This window comes from Mustela erminea, chromosome 3 (assembly GCF_009829155.1).
Source record: "Mustela erminea isolate mMusErm1 chromosome 3, mMusErm1.Pri, whole genome shotgun sequence".
Lineage (NCBI taxonomy): Eukaryota > Metazoa > Chordata > Mammalia > Carnivora > Mustelidae > Mustela > Mustela erminea.
In genome coordinates, this window is record NC_045616.1 from 134043345 (window position 1) to 134053073 (window position 9729).

Consider the following 9729-nt stretch of genomic DNA (forward strand, 5'->3'; position numbering starts at 1 on the left):
CCCTTGAGTCTCATAGGCTAGTACAACCTTTTCCTGGTCAGCCTTACCTTGCGCTCCCCTTTCCCCCATTCATCCGTCCCTCCCCTTGGCTGACCCGGTGCCATGTCAGTGCTATCTAAAAGAACTTTCTGCAGTGATGAAAATGTTCTGCATCTATGTGGGTCAAGGCAGTAACCACTAGATTTGTGCGGCCATTGAGCACTTGAGATGTGGCTAGTGAGATGGAGGAACCGAATGTTAAAATTCTATTTAATTTTAATAATTTCAACAGAAGGGGCACCTGGGTGGCTCAGTGGGTTAAAGCCTCTGCCTTCGGCTCGGGTCATGGTACCGGGGTCCTGGGATCGAGCCCCGCATCGGGCTCTCTGCTCAGGCGGGGAGCCTGCTTCCCCCCGCCCTCTGTCTGCCTCTCTGCCTACTTGTGGTCTCTGTCTGTCAAATAAATAATTTTTTTTTAAATTTTTTTTAAAAAGCTTTAAATAATTTCAACAGAACTAGCCCCGTTTGGCTAGTGGCTATGGTATCAGACAGCACAGGTCAAAATGTTTGCCTCCTCCAGATCACCCTTTATGAGAGCATTCATAAAATTTCCCCCCACATTCTACATGAAGTCTTTGCAGTCCCCCTCGAATCTTCCCTAGTTAGGAAAGAAACAGAATCCTTCCTGACCCCTTGCTGAAACACAGAGCTCCCATGTTCCTCACACCAAATATGTGTATATTCTGCTCTTAAAACATCACAATAAGATAGCTTACAAAATTTATTTAATTTATGAGGCCCTTCCATATTCCTTGTCCATACAGGTGAACATCTCCCTCTGTTAAATGTTCTCTGTTCCAAACTCTCTACTCCCGGAAACCAGAGTAGAACTACATACCTCGTATTTTAGTTGGCAATAACTACAAGCTGTTGTTAGTGTTGATCCGTGTCATTGTAGATAATTGTGGCACAGTATTTAAGGCATGAAAAAAGGAGAAGATATGACAACATCCAAAAGGACACGAAGACTTTCAGTTCCGGAGTCAGCACCAGGTGAGTAAGGAGCTCCAGGCTGAGGCTCTGGGGAGGCTGGAGTTCTCGGGGCATTTGTGCCACCAGCGGGCCCATGACATTAGTCATACGGCTTCATCTCTCAGGGACTCAGCTTTCTCCTGCACGCTATGCAGGCTTCTCACCAGATGCTCCAATTTAAGGTCTCTCCCAGATGAAAACACTCCGTGGGTCAGAAGTCGTCTGGGACTCCCTGGGAAAGTTAAAACAAGAATAGTTCACAAAATCCCCCCTCCACTGCCCCCTCCCCCATGTTCGGGATGAGCCCATCAACTTTGCTAAGGACTAGACCAAAACAATATTTCAAGAGCCCACAAAACCCAGGTCAGAGTGAGTCATTGGTCCTGACGACGGCGGCGAAACTGACCGCAAAATTTTGTGTATATTCTATATGGTATCCTTAAAACAGCTGCACAAACCTTTTATTGCCAGTGCTTTGAACAGAAATCGACATAGTCTTTAATCCAATTTCTACATTCCACAGATGAAAAGTGGAAGTAGAGAAACGGAAGCCCTGGCCAAGGAGCTCGTACCTACGTGCCCATGTGAGTGGTCAGTTAGATGCCTGGCCTCGGTTACATAAGCAGAGGAAATCTCTGCATATAAAAATAGGGTGAGTTGTGCTGAAGTGAAGTCTGTGTTCTGGAACTCTGTGCATGTAATTACTGCTTAGGCTTCCAAGCGAAATGATTTGCTAATGGCCACTGAAATGTGACAGGCCCCAGAGTGAAATAATTGATTGATTCATAACTTGGGAAGATCTGAGTAGATTGTCCTCAGCCAAACACCTCACCATTTTCCCTTTCTGTCCTGACACCGCATGCCTGCTGCCCCGTGGGTACAAAAGGACAGGGTGGTGACCAGTGACAGGAGGACAGAGCCCCACAAACCCTTCCATCCTCCAGAATCCTTGCCACCATTGCCATTAGACATTTGTGTATATCCCCACTCGTTCGCTGTCTCTTTTGGCTAGACTGAAAGTTCCAGAAAGGGGGTTGTTCCTGAAAGTTCCAGGGGTTGTGTCCATTTCTGCTCAGAGCCTGGCGTGCAGTAGGGAGTCAACAAAAATCTTTTGAAGAAATCCAGTAAGCCATTTGCAGTCCCTGCAGTCAGATCCTGGCCTTGGAGCCGGTATTCTCAGACAAGCGGCTTTCCTGTCTATGCCTTAGTTTCCTCTTCTGTAAATGAGCATAATAATGGCATCGACTTGATTGAAGAACTGTGAGAATTAAGTGAGATAATACATACAAAGAGCCCAGAACAGTGTCTGAGACGTAGTGAGGACTCCATACGTGTTAATGATCTTTAATGATGATGGTGATGACGATAAGTGATGTGTAACAAGCACTTCATAAATGATAGTCCTCCTTCTTATTATTACTACTGTTCTTGAAAGAGTATTTGCCCATTGGAATATCAGTTATCCAGAGGCCTTCAAGTATATATACGATAATGGGACCACTGCATTTCCCTTTAAAGGCAATGCCAGGCACAGGGGCAGACACAGTATGTCAAAGTAGACACCAAGATAATGTTCACAATAGTGCATGAGTATCTAGGGCCCAAGGGGAGTTACAGAACCTTTTACCCTCTCCCTACATACATCCTTCTCTTATCAGCGTGTTCCCTCCACCCTCTAGTCATCTCCATGTGTCCAATTCTCCCCGAAAGTCCCAGCTTCAAATCAGCCTCCCTTCTAGGATCTCGCTTCTCATCATGGTTAAAAGATGCTTTTCAGGGCACCTGTATGGCTCAGTGGGTTAAAGCCTCTGCCTTCGGCTCCAGTCATGATCCTGGGGTCCTGGGATCGAGCCCCGCGTCAGACTCTCTGCTCAGGGGGGAGCCTGCTTCCTCCTCTCTCTGCCTGCCTCTCTGCCTACTTGTGATCTCTGTCTGTTAAGTAAATAAATAAAATCTTTAAAAAAACAAGATTTTTTTTTTTTTAAAAAGATGCTTTTCAGTAATCTGTTCTCTTGCGGAAATAATTTATTGCCAGAAAGTAAACAATAGAAGCCTATATTCCTTTATTCAGGAAAGGAAGGGAAATCAAGAGAAAAGGCTTGAGGCTAATTCCAGGTCCTACATTTACTAACTGAGTCACCTCTGGTAAGTTACTGGATTAACTGTGTCTCAGAATAGTATCAGGTGGGAATCATAAGATGTGCTCTACCTCCTGGGCTTATGAACATTAAATGAGTAGGTAAAGGGCCTAGTTCCAATGAAAATAAGAGAGTTTCTAAAATGTGAAACAGAAATTTTGCCATGCCCCCCACCCCACCCCCACAACTCTAGCTATTCTGAGCTTCCAAACTCATCTGGGAGATTCGGCTACGGGCTTTTTCCTTTCTCCCCGACTCCCTCTCTGAAGGGTGGGGCTACTTCCTGTTGGAGGACAAAGAGCAAGGGGGCACACACAACACACACACTTTTCTTCTTTGCCTTCTGACTCCTTTTCTAATTTGTAAATAAAACTGGAATAATGCTGTAATTTAATTTCAATATTTCTCATATGCTGTTCTTTAATGGAATGAGGTCATTAAAATCTTATCCTTACCCACTACCCAAATTTCTGGATTTAATGACACTAGATTTGAATATTATGGTGTTTTAAGGAACAAGTTTTGGCCCGTATAATTTGGGATCCGATTTCATTTATTTGAGAACTGTTATTAAAATCAAATTTATCTTTAAGCAAACCTACTTTGATCCTTTTTATATTCTTTTTCTTTTTACAATTAAGAAACATTCACTTTAATATTCATCTTTCTTTGAACTATGCATTATTAGTTCTCGTTTGAACATGACCTAGCAAGATCAGTAGTTAGCTTATAAAAAAAATAAATTCGGGACGGGGTTAACATGATGCTTAAAGAAAATATCCCAAAGTACATAATTATAAAAAGCTCCTCTGTGCAAAAGTAAAATTAATACTAAGAAATGGTGCATGAGCTGATCCATTTTTTTTTTTTTTTGATGGATAGGATATATAAAAACTTTGCTAAGCTGTAGATTCATGGTTTAGACAGATGATTGGATAGATGATTTGGAAAGTCAAATACAAAGCCCAGAGCATGTCATAAACCTTACTAGAGCAAACTGACTTCTAGAGAAAATTTTTCAGGCAAATTCCCAAGTTCAAGTCATAATGTAGCTTTCAACTTATGAGAAGACTTTCTTGAGCATTGAAAAGACTCAATGTGGCAGGTGCTTGATTCATTTATAGGGCTTTGAGGCCTTTTAAAAAAGGTACTCAAAGACCAAAGCAAATATAGCCTCTGAATTTTATAAATATTTTATTTTTTTACTTGTCTGTCTGAGAAAAATCAGATATACTGCGGATAACTCTAACTACATATAACTTTTAACCTAAAAGAAGGAGCGGGGGGGACAGAGAAAAAACATGCTTTGAGATTTAGTTAGAATTGAAAATTCATTACCTTTCTAAGCGGCAATGACTTCTGTGGAGCTTTTCAACAATGAGGCTGGTTAAATATATTTAAAGCTGTGGGGAACAATTGGGTAGTCTCCTATTGTGTCACACACCTTGTTCTTAGTTTCCAGATCATTTCCCTCAAACCCCTTCACCTTCCCTGCTTCTCCCTCTGCCTTTGCCAGGAGCATCTCCCCACTCAGAGAGAAACTGCTCTGCTGCATGGCCCCAAGAGCTTGGTTCCCAGGACAGATGCCGGTCTCACAGTTTTACCTGTGTGATCTTCAGCTAGTGGCTTAACCTTTTAACCTCAGTCTACTGATCTGCAATAGCGGACTCACTCCGCAAGGTTGTTGTTAGAAGTGAATCATACAGTGGGGACTTTGCTGGCAGGACAATGTTTTCCCCAGGGTCCCCAGTTGCAATGAACTTTCACTTTGACATAATAGCGCAATAGGTCAAAAATCAAGTGGCCTCTGGGACATGTTTTAATGGATGGGGTCAAAAATAGATTCCAGTTTCTAGCCTCTGAGAAGGAACAGAAAAGAAGTTATACCTCCAAAGGCAAGAGCTTTTGAATCCCTAATGTGGGTCCTGGTACACAGTAAGCACTAGACACATGTGTTTTGAGTCTTGTTTAGTGGAGTTGATAGAGATAAGGTACCCAGACTAGAATGAAGCTGGTAGAACTAGAAGATAGTAGAGAATGATGGGTTGAAAATAAAAAATGGGAGTCAAGCACATTCGGTTCGAATTCTAGCTCAGGAGTGACTTTAGACAAAGGTGCTTAATTTTTCTGAATCTGAGTTTAAATCTTCTTCCGATTCCACACCCCCAAACACGCATGCACACATGCACACACACACACACAGACAGGCACACAGAGACATACACACACAGACACACACGCACATACACACCCACAGACACACACACAGATGTACACACAGACAGATACGCACAGGCACACAGAGCAATGACAACACCCCAACTCTGAATGGCTTCATACCACACCCAGGACAATGTCCTGGCCACCAGGTCCTCTTGTTGTTCTCTCCCTGGTTGTCTCAGCTCCAGCAATAATGGTCTATCTTCCAGCAGTAACCGCCCAGGGCTCTCAGGCACCTTCGTGCCCTGGGCTCTCCAACAACATCTTGTCTCATCTGTCTGGAATGATTTGTATGCCCAGCACCAGGACCACGTCTCCCATTACCTGAATAACCCTGAATGTCTGACCGTAAACATCATTTTCCCAGTGAGCCTTTCCCTCCCTTTTCCATGTCTTGATTAGGGCCCCTGTTACATGCTCCATATTGCCTCTTCCTGAGCCGTCGCTGCCCGGCAATGTCTCTTCCCCCAGGAGACTCCAGGAGCTCTAAGTGTGTGTGTAAAAGACAGCCCTGGTTGGAGGGGTAGGTGCGTCATGACTGCTACAGTCCCAGGGTCCAGCCCAGTGGCTGCTCGGAACCCTCACTGACTGGATGCGTGAAGGACCATGCCATCAGGACCCTGCCATCTGCTGCGTGAAGGACCATGCCATCAGGACCCTGCCATCTGCTGCGTGAAGGACCATGCCATCAGGACCCTGCCATCTGCTGCGTGAAGGACCATGCCATCAGGACCCTGCCATCTGCTGCGTGAAGGACCATGCCATCAGGACCCTGCCATCTGCTGCGTGAAGGACCATGCCATCAGGACCCTGCCATCTGCTGCGTGAAGGACCATGCCATCAGGACCCTGCCATCTGCTGCAGGCTGTGGGGGCTCAAGGAGAGCACGTCCGTGGAGAGTTTAGAATAACTCTTAGCACATGGCAAATGTCTCAGTCAATGGTGGCTGTCATCATTAAAAAGAATGTGTAAGCGATGAATTTGTCTCATTTCTAAATGCTTTGGTGGGCATGACTCCAGTAAGAGAGTTGAAGGAAGATAAACAAGCTGCCCTTTTGTGCCCAAGCTTCGGATTCCTATTTGAGAGTTTTAGGATAGAATGAGATGAAACAATGAGCCAAACCCAAAATTGGAGCCAAGACAGAAACGGCTTTGAAGTGATAGATCTACGGTGATTATAGGTTAGCATGGGTTTCGGGTCTGGCTATGCTCCAGGTGCAAACATCTATGACCCAGACCATCAACCAGATGTTACCATTTGGAGGAAGGGTTTTTTTTTTTTTTTTTTTTTTAATAGAAATGTGATCTATGCCTATAGAACCCTCCATGTTGGCACTTGCAAAATGACTGCAGTGAATATTGTAAAAATACAATTTGCAGAAGATAATTATGGAATCCACATGAAAGCCTGATACTTGAATAATAAAATGTGGATACTGTAGCTACAACTGGAATTTTAAGGTAGGATTTTCATGACAGAGACAAGAGTATGTAAAATTTAGTGTGATAAAGCCACATCTTTTTTATTAAAAGACTATAAATAAGTGTGAGACTTCTTTTATTTTCAGCTGACCAGGTTTCTCTTTCTCTCTCTCTTTTTTAAAAGATTTTATTTATTTGTCAGAGAGAGAGAGAGAGAGAGAGCACGCACAAGCAGGGGGAGCAGCAGGCAGAGGGAGAAACAGGCGAGCCTGATGCTTGAAGTGTTTGTAGCTCATAATGCCATGAGGGACCCAGGTCATTCTATCTTTCTGATCTGCTATCCCTAGTGCCTCATGTTCCAGGATGTTCCAAGATGTTTGCAATAGTTTGGACATCACATCTGCTTGGAGAAAAGGTAGAGAGGGTCATGTATCTGTCTCCTTTTAACAGGAAATTCAAAGGCTTCACCAGAACTCTCAGGCATACATCTACTTATTTCTCATTGCATGGGAAAGTGAATATTTAGCTGGACGAGTGTTTAGTGATGAAAAAGAGGGAAATGTGTCTTAGATAAACAGCTACTAGTGATGCTACTCTTGGCTTAGTCTTCATGCTATCCTAGTTGCCATTGGGAAGTGGAGAAGGGGGTCGACATACGCATGACTGGTCACGCTCCCTTGGGAGGAAGTAGGTAAGTAAGTGAAGATTTGACAGACCATTTCTGGTCCATCAGAGCTCAGCTAGCAAGGGAATTCATTAATAATATTTTGCCATTAACTTATACTCTAACAACTATGATGTTAGCTAGAATAAGGGATCTAGCCATTCTGAGCTGAGCTACGTGCTGTCCTACACAAGATGAGTGACTAAGTAACCACTTGCAATGGTTCATAGGTGACCCTGTATGACTGCGTGTCCCTCCCTGCTGGAAATAGCTGGGCCTCCCGATGTCCAGGCTGGCACCCAGCCTTCTTGCCAAGTCGGAAAGAGATCTGAAAAGTCCCATTCCATTCCATTTGCAGAAGCCACCACAGCATTTCTTCTTCTGACCGTAATGGGAAGCACATGGAGATCATTGAACGTTGGGAGCCCTTCTATGCTCAAATTATGTTTTTCAAACAAGGGCTATGATAAAGTAACCTCCAAACATGACCCTGGCAAAAGTCAGTAGCCTTTGCTTATTCTGGCCACGTTCCTGGTGCAATCCAGGGTTCTGGGAAGATTTACTTTAATTACAACCTTTTTTGCCCTCTTTTTCTCCTGCTTACACTCATGATTTCTTACATAACATGTGTTTGAGTTAGCAAAACTGAAAATTTTATTCTTGAGCTAATTAAATAGATGTAATATGCACTTGGCCTTCTTTTTGTTCAGAAGATCTGGCCAAATTAGCATGTTGTACTGTTTTCCTAAGGCACATGAAACTTCAATTCCCTTTAATTCTTTAGTTTTTATGTCCCAGTGAAACTTTCATTTTTGTTTTCCATGGCAAAGACAATAAAAAAATTATAGTATCTTTTAAATTTTCTTTAGCCAAATAATACCCTATGAAGAATATTTCCTCTAAAGCCTTTTTCTTAATTTACCAAATGGTTCTCTTGAGAATTGGATGATTTCCAAAAAAGTTTTTGCATGGAGCTTATATATGAAAGTTAAAATTCACATTAATTAACTCAGAATATATTGGCTAATACTAGAAATACTACATTCTCCATGAGTCATGAAAAGAGTAGGATACATTAAAATACCATATTTTAAAAGTATTTTCAATTGTACCACTTTGTTTACCACAAAATGTGTGAGTCACGATTTTTGCCTTCTGTTCAACAGCAGCTCAACGTAACCAGCATTCATTGAGCACCTTATGTAGGTGCAAAGGCCGTCTGCTCAAGGAGAGAAACTGGACAACACAACAGCTGCTCTCACAGGATTCTTATTCCATTAAGAGGAAAGAGGCATGTAAGCAAATAATTACAATACTGTGTGATAAAACACAACAATAAAAAGATATACGGGGACAGGATTTTAACTCTGTTAGAGGATGGTAAAGAGAAGGCAGTGGAGAGAGTTCAAAAGGAAGGTGACATCTGATTAGAAGCTTTTCTTGATTGGAGGGGGGCTGAGGGAGTGCCCAGAACATTCTGGGCAGATGGAAAGCAAGGAGGGGTGTGTAAGTGCGGCTGAAGTGCAGGTAGGGAGTAACCTGGAGAGCCTGAACTAAGTGCTGGTGATAGGATGACAGGGGGCACATTTGCAATACTTTGGAGGTAAAACTGAACACCCCAGTCATTTGTTTAATTAGTATCTTCCCAAAATGCTACCAAAGAGGAGACTTTTTGATGGTTCATCAGGATGATTTTTCGTTGGTATTGTCTTTTCAGTAGATAACACGACCTTAAAGCAAAGTTTTAACAAATGTTATATGGGCACAATCTGTTTTCATTTGGATATTACATGCCTATAAACACCCAAGGCTATATGCATCCATAGTATCTTTTTAAGGCATTTATTCCAGTTACATAGCAATGGACTAATCGCAAAATAAGAAAGTGACATCCTATTTGGTGGGCACAGAGAAAACACCAAACTGGCTTTCTCACTGGTCTCCTTTCTGCCTGCATGAAGGAGTTACTTGGTCACCTCCCACTGCATACTAACAGAAAAGTGTTCCCAACCTGGCCTATAAAAGGCTAAGCAAAACAGCTCCATTCATTCATGCTGTTGACCCGTTCTGAGCGCTAGGGTGCTTGGAACCAGGAATAGAGACATCCAGAAGTTGTGGTCATGGCTGCTGAGAGAAAGGGGGATGTGGACAGATATTCTCAGTGCAGCAGGACAAACACCTTATTAGAAGTGCAGCCAGAGTCCTGAGGGAATGAAGCAATGTGACCAGACTGCCTGGTGACAACGGAAAAATTTCACAAACGAGGTGACGGTA

General features: G+C 43.0%; 1 long non-coding RNA gene across 1 annotated transcript; it reads left to right on the forward strand.

Moving 5' to 3' along the window:
* The first annotated feature begins 832 nt into the window (after positions 1–832).
* On the forward strand, positions 833–9184 carry LOC116586963. The gene is made up of 3 exons (XR_004284238.1): positions 833–1032; positions 1535–1663; positions 8622–9184. It is a non-coding gene; the product is annotated as an uncharacterized LOC116586963 (long non-coding RNA).
* Positions 9185–9729: the final 545 nt, after the last annotated feature.